This window comes from Amia ocellicauda, chromosome 7, assembly GCF_036373705.1.
Source record: "Amia ocellicauda isolate fAmiCal2 chromosome 7, fAmiCal2.hap1, whole genome shotgun sequence".
NCBI lineage: Eukaryota > Metazoa > Chordata > Actinopteri > Amiiformes > Amiidae > Amia > Amia ocellicauda.
In genome coordinates, this window is record NC_089856.1 from 31884890 (window position 1) to 31912265 (window position 27376).

At 39.3% G+C, this 27376-nt stretch overlaps 1 long non-coding RNA gene across 1 annotated transcript; it reads right to left on the reverse strand.

The window, feature by feature from the left end:
• Nucleotides 1-4136: 4136 nt before the first annotated feature.
• Nucleotides 4137-22598, reverse strand: LOC136754081 (uncharacterized). Its single transcript, XR_010817526.1, has 3 exons — nt 22529-22598; nt 6279-6426; nt 4137-5112 (listed from the first exon to the last, which is right to left on the reverse strand). It is a non-coding gene; the product is annotated as an uncharacterized LOC136754081 (long non-coding RNA).
• Between the last annotated feature and the right edge of the window lie 4778 nt (nt 22599-27376).

The following is a 27376-nucleotide window of genomic DNA, read 5'->3' on the forward strand; positions in this document are numbered from 1 at the left end:
CTGTTAGGGTTAGCCTTATTATATATCTTCAATGGAATGGACTGGAATTCAAATGTAATTCAAATATTTAATTTATATTTGCAATTTCGAGTGATTTTACTTACTTGTAGTTTAACTACAGCTAACTAGACCACTGCAAAATGATCAGTTTCTCTGGTTTTACTATTTATAGGTATGTGTTAAATTAACATTTTTGTTTTATTCTATAAACTACTGACAACATTTCTCCCAAATTCCAAATACAAATATGAATGGAGTGGAATGGCTGCCATACATGTACAGATGCTGAGTTAAGAAAAATGTCCGGTGGTCTCTTAATTCTTTCCAGAGCTGTATGTGTAAGGTTTAATTCCATATTGTGTAATATTTACCACAAGTGTGTGAAGTATTTTGGTGGTAGTACTTTTAATGTTGTATTTACAAAGTAGAATGCTGATGGTATATGTTAATAATCCACAGAACCTTTTTTTTTATTATTTTAAATGACTGAAATTTTCTGTGGACTGCAGCTCCAGATCCTAGTTTTGGACTTTGGGCAGCAGAAGGCTTCCTTTTGTTTCATCTGAGCTAGGCCTGGGAGGGATAATATTTGCATTTTAATGGTTTTGCTGTAAACAGGGATAAGGGATTGGGTCAAAGCTGAGGATCATTGTAGAGCGCCTGTCCTATTCTTTGAAACTTTGTTTTTGGGATTAGCACTGTGAGGTACACAGTCTCAGATGGGTGGTGGTGGTGGCGGGCACACATAGATCGTATACCTAATCTGTCCACTGATCCCCAGAGAAATGTTCAGTGTGGTCCACTCCATTTTAGTGTTTGCCTCAGCAGTAATTACATCTTTTATCACTGTGTAACATTGTTGGCAAAGCCTAGATAGCATCAGTCAGAAACTTTGAATCTGTCAAATCTGTAGGACAAATAGTTAAAGCATAAAAGACAGATGTGTGGTGCTAGTGAGTTGTAATGTTTGCTACTTCTTTTATTTTAATAAAAAGCTCTCTGACTCTTTTAATATTACAATTACTCTTCTGCTTCCTACTGTTTGCAATGGGTGTGGACACATCTTTTGACTGCACATCAAGGAGGGGATGGGGCAGTGATAGCTGCCTGCCTCTATGTAATAGTGTTTAAAGGATGTATTCAAAGGAGGAAATCTACCTTTAATTAAACATCTTTCTGTGCTGAGAAATTGCCAACTTTAATTTTATTTTAATTTATGACTTAACCTGTTTAAAGCATGCCATTTTCAACACTTATGCAAATATGATTGGTATGAATAATAAAGTTTCTTTGGAAATCAGATAAAACAATGAATTGAAAGCAATTGAAACCCCCTGAGGATTTAAAAACAACCTTTTATTAAATCAAATCACTTAATGATTTTACAGCCTCCTAAAAGACACTCCATTTTATTACACACTATTTTGCACCTTTGATGTGAGAAGGCTCACCATTGCCTGAATATTTATTTTACAAGTGTTATTTTAGGCAGTTTTTCTCATCAGTGTTTGTGTTTGTGTCACAGTTACCAATCTCAATCTATCACTTCAGTGATTAGTACTTAGACTGGTGTTATTGTGGCAGCAAGAGAGAGTTCCTTCCAGGATAAATTGTTACGGATATTATAAAACCTGTACAAAAATTGTATATATATACACACACAATGTAAAATACAGTTAGCACGTACCTTTCCTTCCTTTAAGTGTGTATAAGGACAGTAGGAGTGTAAATATGGTCACCTAAACAGTGTTTGCAAATGTATAGAGTCTGTAGTCGGCATAGAAAAAAGCACAGATGTGGAAACTGTGGTTCAAAGTTCCTCCTCCCCACCAACAGTAGTATTTAGATAACTAACTGACAGAAAAAAATACACTTGCTTTTTTGTTCCAACTATTCTTTACATTTGCCAGTTAGGGATCCAAAAATTAGACTGTGAAAAGGGTTTTTCTCTGCCGTGTGAAACAACTCACTGTGTTTAAGAACAGGAGCCCTTTCTATAACCTCAGTGTATAAAGTTGAGGAAACCAGACCATGGGATTGAGAGACAGCAGGTCCATTATTGGTAGTTTAATGTCTACCAAATTGTATTAAATAAATATAATGTATTTTTTATTTTTAAATGTATGGATAATTTATGCATTTTAGGGCCCTGTCACAATGTATGTATAAATAAACATCTAACTTTTCCCTGTAAGCAAGGTTTGGTCAGCAAACAATTAAACTTTAATTTAGTTCAAGACCAGAGAGGTGAAATTAGAGAGCCTAAAATCAATGAAAGAAGGGATGTATCTCTGTCTGATAGCGGCAGATACCACATTGATGCTTATGAGTCGGAGTACGAGACTGGGTGAATTGTAATGCAAGGCCCTCTTTGCCTTTGAGATCTTAATTGGCCATTATGTCTTAATGAGTGGTTTAATTAAGATAGGACACAAGTGCAGATTCTGCGGCATGCATCTGGAAGGAAGGCCTTGAATGACAATGGCTGTGGAGGAGCTGGGAGGATGTGTGTGGAAAATGGCAGTTGCTTTACACTGAGCTGGAAGGGTGAAGTTGCTGAAAGAGCCCTGAGGTGTGAAGCACATTATCACCTTCCTGGGGGTTGTTTCTCACCATTTAATGGATTTATGATATGTTTGTATTTAAACAATTTAACGTTAATTTACTGGGACCAGTTGGTGGCAGGTGGAATGGTTGTTAATTTTACTTTCAAGTCCCTTACATTTCATATTAAATGGTCATTATTATTATTATGATGATGATGATGATGATGATGATTGGAAAATGCAATAGTAGTATTATTACTACTATTACTAAATTGTTAAAACAAGGTTTGCATTCTTCCATCCATAAATTGTGTTTTAGTGTTGGACTGAAAAACTTTTGTCTGTGTTTTCCTTTGCTGATAAATGTATGTTTAGAGTAAACTTTAAAAAGACCTGTCACAGATGTTGCTTTCCTTTCCTGAAGCAGCTTCTGTTTGTTCAGATAGGCTTGCAGCAGGCGTGGCAAACAGCAGGCCCAGTTTCATCTCCCTCAGATATTCTAATGTGGGCTCAGACCTTGTTTAGGCTGGAGGGCTGGATTGTGACACAAGATGATTGATCTGACTTCCATTGTGATGCAGGTTGTAAACTGGCTGGAATGAAGTATCCTGACATGGAGGCATTGTTTGCTACTAGCCTTTGAACCCATGTTGTCTTGGTAATCCTGCAAAAGCAATAATTGCAAAAATGACAACACGACTCAAACTGATAAAATGCAGTAACTCGGGTTCACAGACGTTTTACAATGATAAAAAAAATTACATGAATGGAGAGTGTCTTCTGTCATTGCCTTCTTTACCCCCCAACCATTTTGTAATTGTCATTTTATGTAGGGATTAGACCATATGCAGTGTCTCTTACATGGATATAATGTCAAAATCCAGATCCAACAACTAGGGTGTGCCTAGGACTCTCATAAGGCACAGTTTTATATGACATGGGCAACACTCGGCTAATTGTACCACCCCTAACCCCTACTTGCCAGTATATCCCAGTCACTGTCAGCCAATAGACTAGCCTGGTTTCAAAACAAGTCTCCAGTCAGTCAAATGTATCTTGTGTTCAGAGAGTATACTTTACAAATTGAGTCACTGAGGAACTACAAAACAAACTTCTCTTTGTTCAATTATGCGACAATTTTAAATCAGGCCAATCTATTGTAAGTGTTATTGTCTGTTATTTAAAAGCAAGTCCAATTTCATCTGCAAGATCAAAACAAAGGTCTCAGTGGAAACTGTTGCTTTTTCAAGATAACATTACTTATAAAAGCCTTTGTGGTATAAATGGGGGTGCAGATTATTTCATTTTGTCACTGTGTTTTTTTTTAAAGGTTGCATTCCACTATTTTTAAATTCTACTTGAAGTAAACTTTATTGGAGTCCCTTTGTTTTCTTTTTAGGAAAAACTCCAATTTGTTTTCTGGCAACGTGTAATTTTAACCAACATGTGCTTTGCTGGAAACACTACTTTAAGAGCTCCGTATCACCAATACGTACCATTGTCCTGTCTCAGAAACGCAGCCCTTATAACCATAACTGACTACGGCTTTCTTAGAACATGTTGTAGGGACTAGAAGTCAATAATGGTTTTATTATAATGGGACAATTCTTGTAACTGAGGCATGGGGATGACCAGCTTATACAATGCACAATGGCTTTCTTTATAACAACAGACAGCTATACAGAGACAAACTCCCACCCGTTTCCTTTCAGAGGTTTAAATATGAGTGTTTTCCTTTTTGTTCAAAGCCACCCTGCTTTGGTAATAAAATTATTTCACATTCACAAGAAGTAAGACAGAAAAGGGAAGGGGGAGGGAGTGAAGGCAGTGTTGCTGAACATTTTATTTTAGTAGAAATTATACAGGAATTGAACCCTGGGGGAGAATATGTGTGGACTATTTAAGGTCCTGAACAATTGAAGTGTATTTGCTGCTCGACAATGCAGCAATTCTGATGTTGTTATATTTCAAAGGTATTGGGACATATTACTTCCATACTTTTACACCAATAGACTATTTAATCTTAATTAATATACTGTATAGTCAATATCCCTTTTAAGATATTTATACCTAGTTCTGAAAATACCACTAATTGACATATATTTGACATATATTTGAATGCTGGTTCTAGTTTAGTAAATGTGAGTGGATGTACAGTTAGTGTGAATTAATGTGCCTGGACTATGCTATTTTCAGAAACATTTAGTAGTTTTTCAAGTAATATTGAGGAAAATCATTAACAAATATTGCAGTATTTCGTTATATACAGTATCCTACAGTATAGGAAATTATATTTGAATTGCTGTAAAACTGGTAAAATATCACTCCTGCAGTTTTGTTCTAATGCTGGTCCTTTTTGAAATATCTGTGGGATTCATACTGTTGGTTTTTAATATCTTCTTGTTATGTAAATTAATGGCCCAGCACTGGTCTTGTGCTGCAAGAGCAGAGCAACCAGTGCAGAGAGTTGCTGCTGCTGCTGCTGTAGAGATCTGTCCTCCTCTGTTATCTTCTCTTCTGTCATGGTTTGTCCATCCCCTCAGTCAGGAGTCTGCCTCACGACTGTCTGAAAGGACAACAGGACATCACAATGTGTTACCTCCTCCTTTTGGGACATAGGCCATTCACTCATTACTTTAATTTGTCTGCACATTGCAAGCAGATAAAAAGGGGAATCTACACTTTATTTTAGGGGGTATTGGGTATTTTTTTTTTAAATTGTATAATTTCTTCATCTGGGGCATACATGAAATAATCAGTTCAGAGCTGAGTGACATCCTCATATAGTCCCAGCAGTAACCATATACATGACAAGAGAATAGCCAGTGCTAACAAAGAGTCTGCCCAAAATAGCATCCTAGAAATTTAATCTTGGTCCATTATACAATCATAATCATCATCATCGTGAATGTAAAATAATCTGAATTACAACTGTTAATCACAAACACCGGGGCTGAGCTTTGTAGGAAAATTGAACCTCATGTCTGAAGTTTTCTTTCTTTTCAGCAGACATTCTGAAAAGCTAATATAAATGACATCACTGGGATGAGAAGGATGCCATGAACCTTTGAAAATAATTTCCTCTCCCTTTATTACTGCCCTTAACTGTGACTATCAGTGATTCACTATGGGGGGTCTGATTAAGTACATATGGTTCCTGACCATCGGAGCGCTCAGTGAAGTCTCCAGGTAATTTACACAGCCTCCCGCTGCGCTGTACACTATGAAATCACCAGTGACTCAGCTAATAGCTGAACCTGTCACCGATTAGCTGATGACATCATTCCCAGTGCTTTATGGAACTGTAAACCACAGAGCAATACAGCAGTGTTTTTATTTTAACGTTTTTACAAAAAGAAAGGGCAAAGAAAGAGGCACGTGGGGACCCGTCGCCTCTCGCCGTCTCCATAAAAACAGTTACTGTCTCCACTACAAGAAGCCATTCTTGACCTTCTGCAAACCCCCGTAATGCAAGAGAATGAGCATTGTTAAAGACCCTGACCCTAAGACTTCTGGGAGTCTTGGCATCTCACTTAAATGCCAGTTCTCATCAAAATCTGATTAAAAAGACTTCTGATTATCTGCTACATTTAAACTGGTTGACCTAGCTCCATAGGCAGACTGACCATCGCGCCGGACCATGTTATAGTTTGGTGGGCCGCTCGACTCCCATGTGTGGATTTCCGGTCCGCCATTCGCCGGCATCCCCACCCGCCCCAGACCACACCTCACCAGCACTACACCCTCCGCTCCCTGGGCTGCACTTCGCCAGCAGCTGCCCCCCACAGGTCCAGGGCCGTTTTTTGGTCCCAGTCCGCCCCCGCCTAACTCTCAGGCTGTGCAGGGCCATGTACCACCTCAGACAGGACACCTACTGTACCTGCAATGAAAGAATGGATGTTATAAATTGATCAATGCTTTTTAAAACTATGGGGGTACAGAACAAGACTAGTTGAGGAATAGCATTAGCCCTCTCAAAGCAGAAAACAATATAGTGCTGTATTCCAAGGAAATTCATTATCTGTTGCAAAAGCTGTCTTTTAAGAGATTTCATTCCTATTACTAGGAACTGCTTAGTGACGATTGCAAGCTGACTTGAACTTATTACTGTGATGCTAATGCACTTTGAAATGGCTGCATTTGATCAAGGATGAGTACATGTGTACAGAAACAGATTTCACCACTTCTAGAGTATTCTCCCATGCCCCATAGCAAATTCGATGTGCTTTTGTTCTACATTCTTCTTTCATAAATAAAGCTGCTGTGGAATTCTTTTATGGGTTTTATGGGACGCATATTCAGCGCTTTAGCAGATAATATGAGCTGCACATTCCAAGGTTCTGGTGTTTAGAGTCATTCAGTATCGTTTGCATCACCTGACAAAATTACTTGTTTAATAAGTGTGCACCTCTTTATCTTTACACCTTCAATAAATTATTAATAATTACTAGAAAAGGGAATCATACTTTCCACCTCTTGTATGCTGTACGTCTCAGCGTGAAAAGCAAGTGCTCATGTATTCAGACAACCAATCAGACAAGGATAAAGAAATTGTCATGCCAGCTTGGCAATAGTCTAACAATGAGGGGTCTATCAAATAGGCAAATGCATCGTTTTTACAGTAAAGTAGTTTTAGCTCACTTGATATGGAAAGAAAAGACTTTTGTTAGTTATTCAGATATAGGACAGTGAGCATGGTTAACCTAATTCATATTCAACTCTGGAAAGAGACCACTCCAAGTTCAAAAATCAATGTTAAGTGGTCTCTTATTTTTTCCAGAGCTGTATATAGAGGCTGTGATGTTTTACCACACTTTTAAGACAGATTCCTTTAATTAACCACTTAGTTGAGAATATAAGGACCAAATTTATATGCTCTGATGTCCCGAGATGTTTTGGAGCTCAGCTATATGCTTTTGGGTAACTAGGAGACCACCCTGTAGAGGTCATGACCCCTCCATCCTTAACATATAATTAGAAATCAGAAGCAAACAACAATGCCTTAGGGAGATAGTTATTAGGTGTTTTAACACACCATTCCTGTGACCCCGACTGATGGTTTTTCAGCTGGATGCATTTATTTAATAGTGTTTAATCATATCTAAGATTTGTTAAAGGTAATTTGTAGTGCCTCTTTCAAATTTTTCAGTTTCACTGCAGCTATTGAGCAAGCATTAATCTCTCTCTCTCTCTCTCTCTCTCTCTCTCTCTCTCTCTCTCTCTCTCTCTCTCTCTCTCTCTCTCTCTTTTACAAAGCAAACTAGTAAAATTTGTGGAAACCCATCTTTCCTGAAACTGAGCTCCAGTTTCCGACAAGTTGGGTGATGTAGTCATGCGATATTGTTCATGTGAATTCCCGGTCGAATAGGTTCACCAGCAAACATCACAATAACCACTGTTTTCTTTGTAATCAGTATTGATTTGAAGCCTTTGTTTACACAACTTAAACCTCTAATATATATCTTTAGAAGGTGGGGTCTGCAGTCAGAGCAGCGTGTGATTTTCATTTTCACCCTCCGCTGTGAGGGATTGTGAGGCAGAGAGGTCAAAGTGCTCTCTTATCAGCAATCAGTGTGCCTGCTTTTCCACCATTAGCCTCACCTTGTTTATGGTTGTTATCTAGAGCTGCAAGACCTCGATAACCTGATGAAAGTCAGAGGCATCTTGCTCACTGTGCAAGACAAGCCGAGGGCCCTTTTTCTCCCCTCCTTTGTCTTTCCCACACTGATTAGGATCTGGAGTGTGCTATAAAGCGTGGTTATAGATCACGGTGCACAATAAAGGGATCCCTCTCCCCGACCACTTGGCTGATTCACTACAGTGCTGATAAGGGCCACTACGGCGCCTGAGGAGTCATCATTTACCCTTTCGTCCCTCATTCAGCCCGAGCTTCAAGTGCCTTGCTCCTGAGGTAACCACATGGGGTTTGTGAACAAGAACAGGCCCAAACCATTTAAAACTGTGCTAACAAAAACAACTTCACTCTAAGTCTTGTGTTGCGTTTGATATGATTTTGTTCTCCTATAAATCTTTGGGGTTATATATTTCATTGGCAAGATATCTTGTGTGAAATAGGTAGCACGTTATATGATATTTTGAACTATACTATGGTTGAAGAAGAAGCCAAGGATCTCTCACGGCTGACAGTTATTTTTCTAATATGAATAAGATAATGACAAATCCATCGTGATGTGATCATTGATATTCTACCTCACCAGCTCTTTGTGGATTGCTGTTCTCTACTGACAGAACCTACTGAATCTGTGTCACACTTATTTGGTTTCTCCCTGTCCGCATTTCAGTTTGACAAGTCCACAATTATCTCTCTTTTTGTCTTGACAAGTATTAAATATAGCTTACTCTTAATTTTCTGTTTTAAGTTTGAAGATATGATCACAAGATTTGCATGGTAGTTCAATGTGGTTTCAGACCCTGTGCAATTTCTGTACAATGGTTAACCTCATACTTTCCTTTGGTTAGCATTTCTTTAAAATTAAATAACAAGGAATTTTCACAGCATGCTATTTTTGAGGAACTTTACTTTCCTCAAAATATTGGTGTATTTAATTAGGCCTAATATGTAGATGTGAGAAACTTACACAAATGCAAATTTGATTCCCTGATCTCATATAAAGGGTAAATGGGGATATCGCAATTGAACACAAAGTCAACAGTTTTTATGTTGGTGTGATCATCAGATACCTGAAAATAAAGTACCCTATTTAAAACACCCATGCTTAAGTCTGTGAGTGTTGATGCTGAATTTATTTCACAGTGTTGTATCACTAATTCTGTATCAAAGTGAAGCATAGTTTCACAGGACAGAAGTTAAGGAGATCTGTAAGAAATCTGGAGATAGCTTAAAGTAAAGAGGTATTGTCCTGGGTTTTGGTCCCAAAATGGGGAGAGGAATACAGTTATTTGGTGTCTGCTTAAAATATTTATACTTGTGGAATAGAAAATACACTGTAGTTTTTAGAAGTTGCCTTTCATTGTGACAGTACAGACACGCACAATAATAATATTGTGCCAGACATATGACATCATTTCCATTTAATAACCTGACATTTAATATATTAAATTGGAGGTGAAGCAATAAGTAAAATTCAGAAAAAGGTCAAGTTGCCTTATTCCAGTAGAATTCTCAATTTAGTGGGATCTCTAGATTATTGTGCTACAGAACAATCTTTTTCATTCTCTAATTATTTTCTCTTTTAAACATTCCAGAGTAAGATGTTCTGTGGAAGTTAATGAATAATTTACTTTATTAAAATCACCAAGCTATGATATCATCCCAGAATTATCCAAGGAATGTAGCAACCTTTGCAAACTGAATATTATGTGCAATAAACCCAGGCATTCCTTCTTTTGTTTTTCAATTTAGAATCTCAACTATTTATGATTTATTGATTTAAGGGCCAATTAAAATATAATTTAATCCAGGTCAAAAGGGTCTAAACATTGTTACCCTTTCAGTTAATGCAGTGAAGATGTGCTAATTTGAGTCATAACTCTATCACTCTTACCAGCCTTTACAGTAATACAACTGAAGTTATCTTTACATGTTAAATAATTATTTTGTTTAAAAAAACAAGCTTAAAGGTCTTTGAGATATGTTTTACTAAAAAAAAAAAACAGTTGTGGAATTAATATTTATGCATGAACTTGATATGTGGATAACTAAGTATACTGTAGGAAAAATATTATTGAAATAAAAAAAAAAAATACAGCTGAATACAGCTATGGCCAGATATCGTGAATCACATTACAATCATAGCTTCCCCGCCATGACATGAGGTATGCTGTGCAGTTTTTCAGACGTACATTTATTTATTTTTTGGTCCAGTTATCTGTTCAGTTTATCAGGAAGTATTTTATCTGGATGCCAATAAATACGCTTTTTTACTTAAAATGAAAATGAAAAAAAAAAAAACTACTTTGTCTTTTAAAATACTCATACTTGATTTAGTCAAATCAGAAATACAATTTGCCTACAAAAAAAGTGCCCAGGCAACATGCAGCTTGATTAGAGCATTTAAAACGTGATGAAAAGATAGCAAAACCGCATGTGAGCCAGTCTGCAGTGTGAAGAACACAATGCATGAGAGGAATCCATATGAGCCAAAGTTAGCAGAGAAGACTGACACCCCCAACAGAGGTCACTTCAGCAGAGCCGGTTGACGAAAGCAGATTGGCATTTTATTTATTTATTTATTTATTTTTGGCCTTTCATGCACGGGTTTCGTGCTGGGCCACAGCAAGTTCATTGAGGGACAACGCGCCAACTTTCCCTGTCCCAGCGCAGAGCCTTTCTGTTGAATGTAAATGCTCTTTGTTCAGCAATCACAACACTAAAAGCTAAAATCGGTTAGATGTGCTAATGAAAGCAAATGGGGTGCCAGGAAGATCAAGGCCAGGGCATTTAAAAGCATAGCGGGAGACTCTGCAGAGGGGAATGTGAATCGCACTGTAATCCCTTTGGGAGAGGGAGATTTGAAGTGTGGGAAAAAGGCGCCAAAAGAGCGGAATGCTAACAAGAGAGCTCAAATCTAAAGGGGGTCACAAGGGGAGTACAGTGTTTCTTGTCAATTTCGATAGCAAGTTTTTTACTGAATTACAATTATGAAGATAATTCATAAACCAGAGACTAAATCTACCCCCCCGCCACCCCATTTAAATCATTTTACATGATACTGAGAATCACACTGGTTCTGTGAAGGAGCTTGTTTAAGCAACATTGCTTCCCGTCAGCTAACAGAAGTCAAAGGTCCAACTTGACAGATCCTGGTTTTTGGTGAGGCGGAGTCCCTGAACCTCATTACTTGTGAGTGAGTGGAAAGATGAAAGGCAGAGTTACAGATCAAGCGGAAATCTAAAACAGGAATCACTTCAGGGGCAACTGTGTGTTGATAGCCCTTCTCCAGGTTTTCTATGACGAAAGTTTTTATTGTTTCAGAAAGTGAAAGATAACCCGTGCCACGTCTGACTTCCTCGCTCTTCAATCTGATCAGATACAGGAGCTCCTGGCATCTCATTTTCAGAGTAGCTTGGTTTGTGCAGTGCAACGACATATAACAGTTTCAGACACTGAGAACAGTTTATCTCCGATATCAATGTAAATTCAAGTGGTGTGGCAGCATTAAGATATTAAAATTCCCCCATACATCCCCAAATTATAAAATCTATACAACTACATAATCATGATCATTTTAAAACTCCATATAAAACGAATGAGGCATTCTGTGTTATTCCCGTTCTTGTTTTCACTTACTACTTGAAGTGTTTGTCTCAGAGGCAAACTAATCTGTTGGAGGCTGGTTCTGTAATGTGCCTCCCTTGGGGGTTGGCAGAACTATGGGGGTGGGCTTCTCAACCCTGGGAGCCCTGTTGAGTGATTGGCAAGGTTCCCAATCTGAGCTGCCTGTGGGGCAGATTAGAGGCAGAGGATACAGGCACACTACTGTACAAGGGCTGTGAATAAAAGTCCTCTCGAGTTTTCAGCGATTTATATGGGAAACAAAGACCGTCACTGACAGGGCTGAGGAGCTACTTGAGAAGATATGTGTGGTGGGGCTTTGAAGCAGTGAGGGGGGGGCGGTTATTAAGTAATTTTCTCTTTAAAATCCATACAGTGTTTATTTATGGACTTTATTTGAAAAGACATTCCTTATCTTTGCCTTTGCATTCTACTGCAAGTACTGCTACTGCATATTATGAGCACCCCCCACGACCAACAACCACCCTTCACTCAAACTCCAAGCCCACACACAAGCGTCACTTTCCAGCTTGTTTTATATTTTGGGGCTGAATGCCATTTGTGTGAAACAGCAGGCGGTCTCAATGTGGAGTTTTTTTGATCACTCGCTTTAGGTCATTTCAGTTTAGCTTTCAGATTACCCTTTATAAGGCCTTGCATTATTTTAGCTCGCTGCAGATGTTTTTGTCCACCCAAATGAGGTTTATCAACGCACTGCGGTGTATTTTCAGCAAGAGAACGCAATGTGACAAGTTGTTATATACTCATTGTTTGACAAAATGGGAAGGTCTTAAGTTTAATGCCTACAACCATATTATTTGTGATCCTTTTCTCAGATCTCAATTACAGTCTAACTGTTAATCTTGGTCCTTTAAGTTTTGTGCAGTTGTATTATTTGTATTATTTTGTGGGGTGAAAAACCTGCATTACTGGGGATATCAAGGTTCACCCTACTGGTTTAAGCTCTGTAATTAAATTTCTACAGAATTCTTTAACTGTTCATAGATACGACATGTGAAGGAAGATGAAAGTTGCTAATGATAGAGCTAGAGATTCTTACTTCGGTTTCTGGCTCTGGGAAGAGCTGTGAAGCACAAGTGGCAGTGGAGGGGTTAAACATCTGTTATGTCAATACGTTTTCCTCCTCCTGTAGGGTCAGCAGACGGATTACCCAGCCGCTTGAGTAAATAAAGAAGGCACACTCGTGTTTGCCGTTTGCTTTTCCTGCGGGCCCAGTCGAAGATTTTGTTGTAATCGGCCATGAAACTCAAATCTTTGAGGGATGGCACGGCCTCTTTGAAGTGTTCTGTGGCACATCAAACACGGCTCATTAATGGTTTCTGAGAGAGTTTCCCAAATTCTGCTGTCCTTAAAGCATGCTTTTCTCACTCCCCCAAACACCCCCCCCACCAAAAAAAAAAAAATAGCCATGAAGCTGTACAATTAAACAAACACAGCAGAAGGGTTAGCTTTACTTCTTATCAAATCAGGTAGATGGATTACAATACAGCCAATTCCACCATACACAGTTATTCAAATCTAGATAACTTTCCTGAAAATAGGCAAGTGCAACACCCACCTAATCTAATCCTAAACAGCTCTTGATCACTTGATCACCTCACTGTATGAATTACCCTATATTGACTTATGTTTTGTCCTTAAGAATGTTATATGAACGTATTATTAGAATTAATTTTGTTGTCATATATAATCATTATTGAAAGTGTTTAATAAGGTTACTAGGGTTAGCTGTGGCTGTAAGCTCTCCCAGAGAGGACCACAGTTCAAATAAAAACCAGACTGGCACGCTCAAGGCCCCAGGGCAAACCTAATTCTATTTCCTCTGTGGAGTTGCTCTTTGCTGTCTTACTTGGACACTTTAATTTCCCACACGTGCACTGTGTCCTGAGGGCAAGCCCCTCGGCCAACAAACCCTGGTCCAGCTCTTTCCCCCCAACTCTGGGAAGGCTCACCCTTGTGATTTAATTGAAGAAACAATGCTCTTCTTACAGGCCTGATAACTCTACTTGCAAGGACATTGAGAAAGGCATGAAGTTTGACCATAATGTCAGATGATTAGATAACATTTTAGGTGCATAGATTGTGCATGTATTTTACCTTCCAAATGCAGATTTATGGAAAAAATTATGAAACCTCTAGGTCAGAGGCATCCAGTAGTAGGCCAGATGATCAGAAATCCATATGTGTGCAGGCTGTATGATATTTTGTATTGATAAGAATGGGGAAGTATAGCCTGCTAGCATGAAATCAAATGTACATAGTCACACAACAGTAGCGGCAGGTAGGTGGTTAAGCCCTACTGGCCTACTAGTTCACGTGTGCCAGCTAATCAGGTTAGGAAATTAAACTGGCAAATATTTCAGGCTTTTGGATGCCCCTGCTCTAGGTTATCCTAGGACTTGAACTTTTGCATGAGAAACTAATAGATCATTGGATCACTGGGAGTCATTTGTTAAAATGCATCAGTTTTTTGGTTGTGTGGTTTGGATGCAGCATTGAAGACATTTGTTTTTTATATTCCTGAGGTTAAGACATCTGTTTCTGTGCTGCCTTTGTATTCCTACAGTGAGCAATGCTCCGATAATCATACATAAAAGCCCAGTCAGGTTATATTGTATGAAACTGACAAAGGATCTCAATTTAAACCTCTAAGCAAATCATCCTGTTATATGTAAGAGTATCTAAATCTATTTATTTATTTTTGCAACGGAAACTGTTGTTGTTATAATCTCTAAAAATAAATAAATAAATAAATATATGAAGTAGAAGAAATCAGCACAATTGTAAGTAATTTCCCGGTCTTTTATTGTTAGAGGAAGTCTTGTCTCTGTGATTACTGATCCAAGTTATTTTCCCTGGCAGGTGAACACAGAGCCGTCATCCTGTGCTTAAAGAGAAGTCAGTCTGCAAAAAGAATGGTGAGTGACCATCAGCAATGTCCGACGGGACTGCTACTGAAGCCCATCCCGGCAGTGTGACTGACAGCAGGGCCGCCACACAGCCCCACCACACACACACTGACACACTCTTGCATACACGGCCACACTCACCCGCCTTCTTATCTCTCATCGTGTCCCTTCTGCTGGGAGACCCCAGCACTTATCTTTATCCTCAAGAAGAAAATAAACAAAGCGCATAATCAGTTAATCAGCCCTCTAACTTGCAGGGTTTAAAAAAAAAATGGCTTGGGTTTGACACACCCATTAGGATGAAGAGGGAAGGAGAAACATGAAACAGACCCATTCCTCCTCAGCCTAATTGCCAACTGGGAACAGACAATCTCTGTCTGTTGAGGGAGGGAGGCAATAGGAGAGGATGGGGTCTGATGAAGTGGAAACAGCCAGCTTACAGTAAACGTCAAACTAATAGTCTCTGTTCTGTAAAACTAAATCTAGTGAGGCCTTAACTCCCTGTGCCAGGTCTTTCCTGTGATCCTGCTGCCATGCAATGTATAGAACTGATTATTAGCAAGTTCAAGTGTCATGGGGAATGAAGTGAAAAGACAAATGAGATTCAAATGTGTGTGGATGAAGGTGTCATTCCAAAGCTAACTTCTTTGCTTATACCCAGCAGGTTTTCCTAAAATTCAAGAAGTTAGCTTTCAAAGAAGCAGGTTCACATCAGCTAGTTAAAGTGCATTTGCACCAAAAAAAGAGCACTATTGCGTTGTGCAGTATTGTGGTAGAAAACTTGTTTTCTGCAGTTTAGCAGCATAGCTTCAGATAAAGTGTTTCACCAGCTTTTCCTGCAGCTGTATCTACTATTAGGAAGGCTCTCTGTCCATGCTGCTCTTGTCATTAACAGAGAGGCTGTGTCAGATGAGTGACAGGTTGGGCTGCTGAATGGAGCAGGTGTCTTTGTGTATTTTTAGATAAGGTGAATCTGAGAAAGTCTGGAATACGGAGGCAGGGTCTCCTGTCATCCAAACTATCTGCACCGCAAGCACAGAGGGGTTAGAGGGGAGTAAAATACTGCTGACGTGAAGTGCAGACTCCAAAACCGAGTCTCAGGGTGGGCTTTGGGATTGCTTCCTTTATTGCTGCTAAATGGATTGGTATTTCCTTATATTATTTGTTTCGAAGCCTCATTGTTCTGTGCAGGGGGTGCTCATAAACTCAAGGTTTAAATTTTGTTATTTGATTTATTTATTACAAGTCTTTTAATTGGTCTCAGGATAGTGGTTCTGTGAATTTGATAGTTTTCACTCTGGCACTGCACCATTTCTGTGTCCTAAGCCTCTGTAAAGATTGAAGTGATAGTTTTGAACCATCTTCTCAGAGGGCCATTTGTTCTTATCCCACGTTTGTCCTTAAAGAATGATTGACACATTATAACATTTACCAGTTCTTTACTGTGCCTTATCCGGGGGGTCTGTGTTTCATTCACGTCTTTCTACAGCTTGCAGTGATTTTGAAGCATAAATGCAAAATAAGGCTTGTTTAGTGTTTTGTTTTTTTGTGACTAATAGAAAGATTTCATCCCTTGAAAAAGATCTATGGAAACCAACTGCAAAAGTATTGCCAAAAACAGCCCTGCAACCCTGCTGAAAGAAAAAAATGAGAAAGAGAGAGAGAGAGTGAGAGATAGAAGCATAGCATTGCTGCCTTTTCTCCTCCAGCGTGACTGTGGTCGGTGCCAGAAGACACAGGCGGAAATGGGCTGAGGAAGTTGTAGTTCCAAGTGGCGTGGAGCTCACAGCTCGTTGATTTCCTCTGTGCCGCACACACGGGGCCGGAGCAGGGCAGGGCGGCCGCCAGGAGAGCAGGAGGGGAGGGAGGGAGGGAGAGCGAGTTCAGCAGAGAGCAGCACTTTCCCACAGTCTGGGGATTTGACACATGGCTCTCACACATTCCGGAGCCTGCAGCCGGCGGGCCAGGCAGACAGTCAGGGCACACAGCCTGCGGAGGGGGGGCTGATTAGCAGGTTCCGCCCTTGGCACTAGTTGGAGTGTGGAGGAAGGGAGGGAGAAGGGGGGGTCCTCTCTGCTCTGCTGTTAACTCTTCATATTCTTTTCATATCTGATATTACAGTTTTGCACCAGAATGCATATTTTTGTCAATAATGCCTTGATGGTGTGGGTGTGTCTCATGCAGCGTGAAATTGAAGGGTATATTATTATTATTTGTATTCTGTAATTCCCATCATTATTAAATAGAATTCGCATTGAATCTGTTTAACATGTTTTTTCATGTTACATTTAAGCTTTATCTGGAATATGCTTCTTTGCTTTTTAAGATTTTATTTTAGTCTATTCAAGCTTGATTCATGGACAGCTGAATGAAAGTAAATTAAGGCTGTATTCTGAAAGCAGCAATATGGACAGTTTGACACTGCAATGCACAGAAGAACACCACAAATGCAATATTTTAAATGGAAATTACTTACACACATATATACATACACATGCTTCTGTAATATTTCATAGGGTGTGGTTTTGGGTTATAGTCTTTTATTAATTATTAATTGTATTAGTGTTTTCAGTTCTCATGGTAGATGTTATGCAGTTCTTAAAAACCTACATAATTTATCAATAATGGGTTATATGAAAGCCAGCAGAGGGTTTTACTATCCTGGCAAGCTACTGAACTGCGGGCACAGGCCTCGGCAACACAGGTTGGCACTGTAGTTCAGAGCTGTCACTTTTGCCAACCCAGCGTGGTATCTGAGGTCTGGTTGAGACACAGTTTGATCTGGAAACAGGGGCATCCCAAATCAACAAATCAAAAGAGTTCTGAAGGGTCTAAGGAGCCTGGGAGGATTACTTGCCTGCCTTTCAAGCTGCAGCTGAAAGCTGTAACCTGGACCTTTCTCTCCATGAGCTCTAAATGTCCTTAAATAAATGTTATTCATGGTATGATATTAGTGCACCAGACTATCACACTTGTGACAATTATAATACAGCAGAGAGCGAGCCTGAGAAAGAAAGCTCGGAGGCTTCTAGACCACATGGACCCCCCGTTTGGAAACTGAGGTTACAGGGGGAAAAAAACAAAGAACGAGACACCGAAAAGAAAAACGGGGCCCTGTAATGAAAGACTGGAGGGTAAATTATTTTTACTCAAGTGCCGTAAGAGCCTGGCCGCTATTGAGTTTACAGAATCGCAAATTGCCAATTAAGCTGCCCCTGGGTCAAGCTGAACACATCTAAGTTTCCAAATTACCGAGCCCCCGCTTTGAGCGGCATTACAAAAGAAATCAAAACATGGAGGGAAAATCTGTTGTAGCTCTAATCTTGATCCCGAAACAGCAACAAAGCCAGGAAATCAATAGGGAGATCAGGCAGGGAGCTCTCAAACACCCCTTGACATTGTCACTTCCTGGATAATTAAGAGCTACTCTGGTCTCCTGTCATTGGAAAGGGCCCTCCTTTTCTTTCCAGGAGCTATTTGGTGGAGTTCTCCTCTGCAAAACTCTGGAATAAAAGGCAGTTTGTTCAGACGAGTTGGAGCAGGGGTGGGGAGGGGGTTAGAAAGATGAAAGGGAGTCTCAACATTTTTTCCCTGGTACAGTCTGCTCTAGACATGGGAAAATAGCCCAGAGAAGAATAGCCAGCTTGTTCACTCATCTCTCACTTGACAGATTATCTGTGTGAGGAAAAGGCCCATATTGCGCTGGATGAGAGATGCTTTTTTCCCCCCCTCCTCTCCTCTTTCTGTCTCTCAGTGTGATAAGAACTGTTGTTGTTGTTAGGCGCAAAGGCAAAGAAAGACGATGTGATCCCGGGTTCCCTTCTTAGAGCGGCTCAGCTTGCGACTTGCACTTGTGTCATGCAATTAGAAAAACACCTGTAAACATAAGGGAAACCACTCAGCCCAGTCACACATTCGAATCCATGCTACACAATGCTACCGGTTTCACACTCTGGTTTCCTTTATCACAGTGTTAGCAGAAGCATGTTTTCCCAGCGCTGAAAAACAGACACCCTGTAAAAGGTGCATTTGTGTTTAATGTTTGGTATTTTCTGCCTCTGCGGATGTGCAGTAAATAATGGGAAACTGTCATTATAGTGTTTTTAAAATTATAATAAGACAATTTAATTTGATTGATTACAGAAAACATGCTACCAAAAAAAAGTTTATTGCCACAAAAAGTATTTTCAAAGTATATGAGCTATATGAGCAATATAAGTATAAGATAATAATATAAGGGTTTGTTGAGGGAGAGACATGAATCCCACTGCATTTCCTAAAGGCAAATTAATGCATATGAATAAAATAGTGACCTTCTCTGAAGTGCTCTAAAGGTGTTTAGTTCAGATTAGTTTAGACTGTCAGCCAGGCTCGGACTGAACCCCCTCCCCCTCTGTGTGAACACGGGGATTAGTGGCTGCTTCAGCTTTAACCTTTAATTAAGCTTTTTTGATGTCAAGTGCCAAAGTATTCTTCATTGGGCCTTAATTTGGATTGAATACCATTAGTATTTAAAATCCACAACCTAGGTTATAGTCTTGTGAATCAATTTATTGTACCAGATATACAGAAATAAAGATTTTCATATGCAAGAAGTATGCTTGATTTTAGTGCATCATGATGTCAGCAGATGCAACTACACGACCAGCAAAATTCCACATTCTGTGTCTGCACACAACTGAAAATAAACCCCAGCACTGGATGATGTACACATCTCCACACCTGACGCACAGACACAAAAAAAACTAGGCAATAGTTTAAACAAAGTCATGAGATGACATTTATTTCTGTTCTGCCCATTTTCCAAACATATGTAAATGTCATGTTTGGTTAAAGGGAAGGGGACTTCTCTGTGTTTAAATATCAGGATCTCGGCTGCAGAACATCCTCTTTTTTATTTGTGTGTGTTTGCTGTAAGAAGCAGCTGAGGAGTGAACCTACGGGAATTGCCTTTGCTGACCTTCTTTTGTTGGAGAGGGCTGGCGTTTTGTGTGAGAAAAGGGGAAAAAAATTGCTGCAGGATACAAGTGTGCCGCTTGACCCTAGTCTCATAGCGTTCCATAAAAAAAAATAATAATAAACCACCAGAGATGACTGAACTATGAATACACAGGCTGCGTTCAGACAGAGGCCTGGCTATTGAATTAAAATGGCTTTGTTTTTTTTAAACCCTGTCCAGTAAACTTTCTACCAACTAAATGTTTTCAAATGAAAACTGGTTGGTTGGTTGGTGGTAGCCAAAATCTATACATAAAGTATAAAGAGGAATAATAATAAGATTATTATTATTCAAATGTTTATTGAAAATGTTTGTTTTTCAAATGTAGGCTATTCATGTGGAAAACTTTTTTCAATTGACAATACAATTAACATTGTACCGCAGGATACAGAGGCCAACAGATTATTTAGTTACACAGAAAATAAGGCCAGAGAATTACTTAAGTGATATTGTAGTCACATGCCACTTACAAAACTGAGTGAGATTGCTTTGCGTCAAGCTCTCTCTGCTTGCTCTGTTATCTGTGATTTCCAAAAAGATAAGCAAGAGGTGTTTTTTGAGGTCATGTTATTTCTTAATTCAGGAATGATCATAATAAAGAGATATGTGGTTAAACATTAAAAAAAACAGCAACACTATACCAAGCCATACAATAATACACCCACCCCTGAAAACCCTGCAGCCGCCAGCCCTATTTGTGGTGTGTGTTGAAGCATAATGTAGGAATTCAGAGGGATTTCTGTTATGGGAGGCCCCTCAATGAAATCCTGATCTGTGATGTACAGGAGGTATGTGGAGAGGGGGACGCAGAGCGGGCCCCAGAGCAGATGTGCTGGATTGATGCCCCTCTGCGGTGTGTGAGTCACTCATCAGAGAGAAGGGCAGACGCAGGCAGGCAGCTCCCGGCCGGGCCCACTGAGTGTTCCCGGTGCTACAATGTGGTAACTGTGCTGCCAGAGCGCTGCGAGTCATGCGTCAGGGTGGGAGGAACACTGCATGCCAAGGGAGGCCTGTTTGCATTTGAAAGCGTCTGGCTGCCCCAGAGGGCCCTATCGTTTATTGTGTGATCTTATCTGGCGCGTGCCTGGGCCGCCCTTTCCCACACTCTGCATGCATCGCTGCCAGGAAAGGGAACAGGGGCTCAGCCTGTCAACATTACACTGACTTGACGGGCATGACATAATGCTCCTTCAATACAGCAAAACCTTTTTAAAAGACTCCATAACAAGGCCTTTCGCATTGCTTGCTTTTTTTCCCTCCCCCCCTCCCTTGCGCTTTTCAATTTAAATAGCCATCATACTGGATTAGCGCTCCCGCCCTCCCCAGATGAATAGAAGTATGGAAACATTTTTGACATATTTGCAAGATCAGGGGGAAAATAAATGTTCCATGTAAGTGAATGGCCTTTTCTTTTTATTTCCAAAGGCGAACACTTTTGGGTGACAATTCCTTCGGAGCACAGTTCATACAGATTCCTACAGCACCAGCCACGGGCATTGCAATGACTGAAGTTATTGCTGATCTCTACCGAACCATCAGGGTATTTACTGCATGGCTTTACATTTCAATTGCAAAAAAAGACACCTAAAAGATAGACTGCCTTTCCATAGTCAAAACTAAGAACAGTCACTTTGATTATGTTCAGCTCTGTTTTACATAGTATTTAATACACAGTGTGCTGTATTTACAGGAAGTGTTTTGTGGTTTACAGAAGTTCAACTTACTCCATCCATCTTTGTCATGAAGGATAAGCTATAGCCATGTAGAAATCCCAGGATGATTGTGCACCATGCAATCTGAAAGATTTAGCCCTACAGCTCCAACAATTAATTTGGATAATAGGGTGCATTTAAAAAGCATTATAATTAAATATTTAATTCATATAATAGTGATTATACAAGACTTAAAGGTGTGGTTACTTATATCCTTTAAGATAATGGATTTTGCAGAAGAGGTCTGTCTTACAGGTGTACAGTTTTTCAAAAGAAAAAAAAACTGCTTCCTTTACTGAGCAAATGAGTTTGGTTAGTTTTAATAAAGCCATCAATGTCATCCTCTCTACATATCACACAATACAACTATAACATTTTATCTAACTCATAGTAAATTCATAAAAGACAGTTATGTTATTTCCTGGATAATTTATGAATTCAGTCATTTTATTGGTTCTCTACCAAATGTTTCATTAATCTTTAATTTCAATATACATGAATTCCAAGTTTTTTCGATTAATGTGGATACAGAACTTGTACACATTTAAAAGGAAACAATGTTCAACTGACAGTATATATTTTAATGTGAAGGAGAAGTTTCCTGAGCAGAACTAACAGGAAATCCCCATGTGCAAAATACTTGACTCCACCAAGCAGATTCAAACCCTGTGGTCTTGTACAGAATGTTGTATCCGCCCCTGATGTTTCCAGAAATCGATACTCCTTCACTGCCTACGGTCTGAGCAGCTGGAGCTGTGTCTCTTTTCATGTTCGCAGTTTGGACGTGGAAGGAAACACACTCAGTCTGACTCACCATCAGGTGCTGCCCTAGCTCGTCTGAGAGAAGTCCTTTGGGCTGTCTGGATCCCAGCTCTGCCCCCTGCCCCCCCTGTCCCACGCAAGAAACAATGTAGCCAACAGCCCTCACTCCACTATGTACGACTAGTGGGCTGATGAAAGACAGACAACCCTCGTTTAGGGACTACTTTTAACACTGCAGAATTCAATTCTGTGTGTGTGCAAGGCTGGTCTGACTTAGAGCTAATTAATTGGTGCATTCAAATAGCCAATGTAAATTGCCCTACCTTGTCCCCTTTACATGGCCCCCTCAGTTCTTGCTAAGGAGAGGGCATCTTCTCCCACCCAAGCACCAGCTGGTAACAGTGTAGCTATAAAGATCTGTCATGTTATCTGTCGTCCCTGTGGCCTGAATTTCACAATATCCCTCAAAGGTGGATTTCCAGTTCATGCTTTGTCATCTGCCCCCACTGTTCAGGACATAGCAGTCTGTCCAGCAGCAACACGTCAACAGCCCACCACCGGCACTCATCCAACTGGGCCACAGTATCAGTAAAACAGTGACATTTTACAAGAAAGCATTTTCTGTCCTGCTAAAGTTACACAATTGTCTGAGAAGGCAAAGGCAAATTCCTAATGTCACAGATTCATAAACAAACAAACATTTAAACTGGTCAAAGAAACTCTTAAATGACCATCTTGAAGGATTTCTGTGACATGTTTCATCTTAAAAATTGTTTTCATATTAGGAATAAAATGCAAGAACACATCAAATACATCAATCCTGATATCAACACAGGCAAACTGGAAAGGTTAAAATCCAGTATTTTAGGATAATAAAGTTCTTTAAAATGCTGTTCCTTGTTGAAGACAAACTAAAGATATGATGTATAGTTCATTTTAGTGACCATCATTGAATATGGTGCCGTTGTATGCATTAAATCTACAATATGATATTTTCTTCCATGTTAACATATTTTGTTGGATACAGCTTATGAAAGTATAATGCAGAGATTGATCAAGCAATATTAGCAAGCTATAAACATATTCATCCCCATTTGAGTAGTTTCACCTGAATATTCTTAATCTTCTCCGGTTGAACTACTCAATGTTTAAAGTGGCCAATGGTCATTGTTGGTAGTTGATAAAACCAAAAAACTATACAAATAAATAAATAGAAAGTTGCAAAACACAAGTAGAACAAATCCAGACATGGGTCTTATTTTACATCATTTCTGCTTTTCATTTCTGAAATCCAATTAGTACATTGCCTACAGACCGCCAGTAGCCCCACTGTAAAACACTTAAATAATGTAATCACAAATCGACTTCTGACTGTAATTGAAAAGTACCGTATTAAAGACTAGTTAAAGACAAAGTGGAAAAGCATACTCAAAAATATGCAGATCTGTATCAAAATCCCACTCATTAAAATATTGTAAATCCTCAATTAATAAAATACAATATATTAATGAGCTTAAGATATTTACAGACTTTAAGGTAGACCAGTCGTTTACAGAACAAACTGAGGCTATCCAGAAGTCATTAAAAAATACTGAAGATACTAGATCATAATTCATATATCATATAATATATGGTAAGAAAATCCCATCACAGGTTCAGTCCAGCAAATATCTGTGCAGGCACTTTAGGGGTATCATGATTATTTAAGGACTTAAGAAATACACTGTACATTCAACATTCAACAACAAAAGGGAACTGATTCCCAATGCCCATGGCTACAGCTCTTGATGTCCAGCTATGCTATACTGCTCTTTTCCACCATTAACAGCAATCTCTGTGGCACTTCTGAAGACAAGGTATGAGTCCAAAACAAAGATGCTGTTTGTTGCAGATACTTTCACACCAGCATGGATTGGTGTAAAGTAGTCAAAGCACGAAACACTTAAGGCTCTCCTCAGACAGTCAGGAAGATCACATACTGTCACACCGTCTCGCATCAGCCCTGCCTGCTTCTGTGGTTAATCCCCCTTTGTAACATTAATTATAAACTGATGCTGTGTGTCCTGGGGGCCAATCCTGACTTTCCCAGGACAATTAAAATTACTTAGTTAAAAAAAAAAAAAACTTAAATAAAAAAACAGTGTCTTTTCTCTATTCCCCCATAATATCTGAGAGGCTAGCAGACGTGGATTACACAGTTATCAGAGGAGGAGTTGGCCGATGTGTGGGAAAATCAGCCCTGTGGTACTTATTTCAAAATAATCTCCCCAAATCTCTCCCAGAGGCCGCATGATTTAATAGGCCACTGAGTTGCTAAATCCTGTCTGACCAGCCTTTACTTCCTGCCAGGCATGACTTGAACTCTCGGTGTCTGTGAGTCTGCTCTGTAATGAGGAGCAAGGGGCTCATATTCCTGGGCTTTCTCATAGTTAGTGGCATTGGTCTGCAGGTCAGCCTGCTGGCCCATTTTGCTATGCTGTAAAACAGAGGCTCCACTTCTTGGCCCATGGCAGTTTCTAGACCCAGCACCATTATTTCCTGTAACTCTGTAATGGGAGATCTACCCTCCCCCTATAAATAACACACTGACCATACACTGTGCTCCTATTTAAGTTGAGCCACTGTGTTAATGTCCGACCTGAGGGTCCAATTTCAGACACAAAAGGAAGATCCCTCTCTGAAATGGGAGAAAACAAGGCAAAATAAAAGGACTTCATAAACTTAAACCTGGGTGAGACATACAGCAGTAATGATGCACCAAATCTCTTATGTGAAAAAGCATTTGAATTTAAACATGATATTGATGTGAGTGAGCTGGAGATGGCCGAAACACCTGTGCAGATGGAGGAAGAGAGGGATATGTAACTAAAATGAAAAACTTAAATGAAGAGAAAGAGACTGGTGATCCTATTGTGTCTGCAGGATTTTTGAATTCCACAGGACAATGCTGTGGTTTAACATTACACTTTGCCTGAGAGGGATTGGTTTTCCAGATGTATTGGCTTTTCTTGGGAAACTTCATCACATTACTTTATTTCTAAATACTTAAGTACATTAAAGTGGAGGCATATCTGTCTAATCCTAAAGAGCTGTTAAGGTTACTTAAGATTGGTTTATTGGTCAGTGATAAACGCAAGAGGGAAGCGTAGACAGGCTTTTATGTAGGTATCATTTCTACTCACGTAATTGTGTTGCTATCTTTGATTGATTATGGTCTGTTTGCTAAACCTTGTTTTTCTATCTGGTCTTCACCAATCTTTGACTTTAAAAAGTTACATAGAGAATCTGACAACTGGGCCCCCTCTTCCAATCTGTTTCCAAAAGCTTTAAAGTTTTGTATGAGTAACTCGAGTAGCATGGAGGGGTGAATCAGAGAGATGCACATGTTGATGATCTCACAGCTGTTGTTTGTTTTCGGCTTGTTGTTGTAATGCACACATTTAATATTCTGTTGTGTGGGTTGTTTAGATGAAAACACTGTTAAGTCCCTTGTTTTGATTTTCTGAAGTTTTCTATGTTTCAGGGAGATCAGATGAAACCCAGAGAACATTTTTCCTCTCTGGGTTCTAGAGCTCCAGGCTTGCTTAGTTGATCAATTACATATGGAATCCTTTTCATGAAAACGGTCTGAATGATCTAAAGCTAACCAGCTTTAAATACACCCTACTCTGAAGTTACATTTCCTTGTAATATTCATTTCAATATTCAAAATAAGTACGTTTTTCATTATAAAGTGGTATTTTATATCTCAATGCAAAATGTATGTTGGTTACAGACACATATGTCACTACAATGTTCTGTCCCAGTACACAGTTTAACAAACAGAACTAGCTCATTGGGTGAGGCCCTTGGCCATTTTGACTGTGTCCTATCCGTATGGTATGATGATTGTGAGACACAGGGTCCCTGAGGTAAAATGTAAGTATAGGCTGCTGCACCCCGTGGATGACAATAAACTATTTCATGGGTGGAGAAAAAGGATGATGTTAATTGGTTTTCGCTGAAAGATCAGTTGTCAAGGAGTGCAAGATGAAACCATAAGACAATGTGTGGGTTATTGTGCCGATTATTGTGTGATCATGCTGTGCTTCAAAAGAGAGCCATACCACACAAAGTCATGCACTGATGTCACGGGGTCTTTCGGAAGTTGGGTGGGGAGTGATTTCATGTGACTGTCCTCCCTGTGTTGGATATGACTGCATGATGTCATAATTTCTAGGCAACAGGAACAGTGTATTTCTTCCCTAAGGTAACACATTTATCGGCTTCTGCATGACAGCCTTTTTCAAAGAACAGCTCTGAAACAAAGTCACAGGTGGCTTCCTCGGTTCACATATAGAGGCACAATGGATCTTACACTGTAGTGACTTTTATGTTTTTTTGTGAATAAATCAGTGGATTGGCACATGACAAGAGCAAAATTCAGATTAACTGATGAGACATCACCAGCTCAAGTAAAGGATTTTACAGCAGATTTATACTGTTTACCATTTGTATTGATGGATAGTACCATTTTTTTCCTAGTGGACTGAAATAATGGAAGTGCACAATAATGTTGAAAAATAAAATAAATACAGTCCAAGCATTAAACCAAATTAAAATTCAAGCCAAAATATACATAAGTAACTAATTTATATAAATTGATATTGTATTTGATTATCATGAGTATGTTGCAATATACATAAGAAATCACCCTTACATTTTATCTGGTACATATTATAAATACATTTTATACTATAGTTTGATGGTGAATTATATATATATATATGTGTGTGTGTGTGTTTGTGTGTGTGTGTGTATGCGTATTATTTATTTATTAATTCTGGAAGAAAATATTATAAAGTTGCTTCTGCCTCTCAACAGAATAAGGTCTGCAAATATGATGAAAGAGGAAAGCCCTCTTTAATTATAAAATGGCTGATTTCTGGTACTCATCAAACATGATCGAGGAAAAACACAAAAAGAACAAGTAAATAAATAAATAAATAAATACATACATACATTCTCTGGGGGAGGGGGGGAACCTCTAAGCTCTGTAATTCTTATTTTGGGGGCTGAATCATTTCAAATGCTAAAATCTATTAGGCAACAGCACTTGACCTTTCTAAAGCTAAAGGAATATGACAGCCGTAGAGCTTCAAAGGAAGAAAAGCAGAGACAAAAGCAGAACA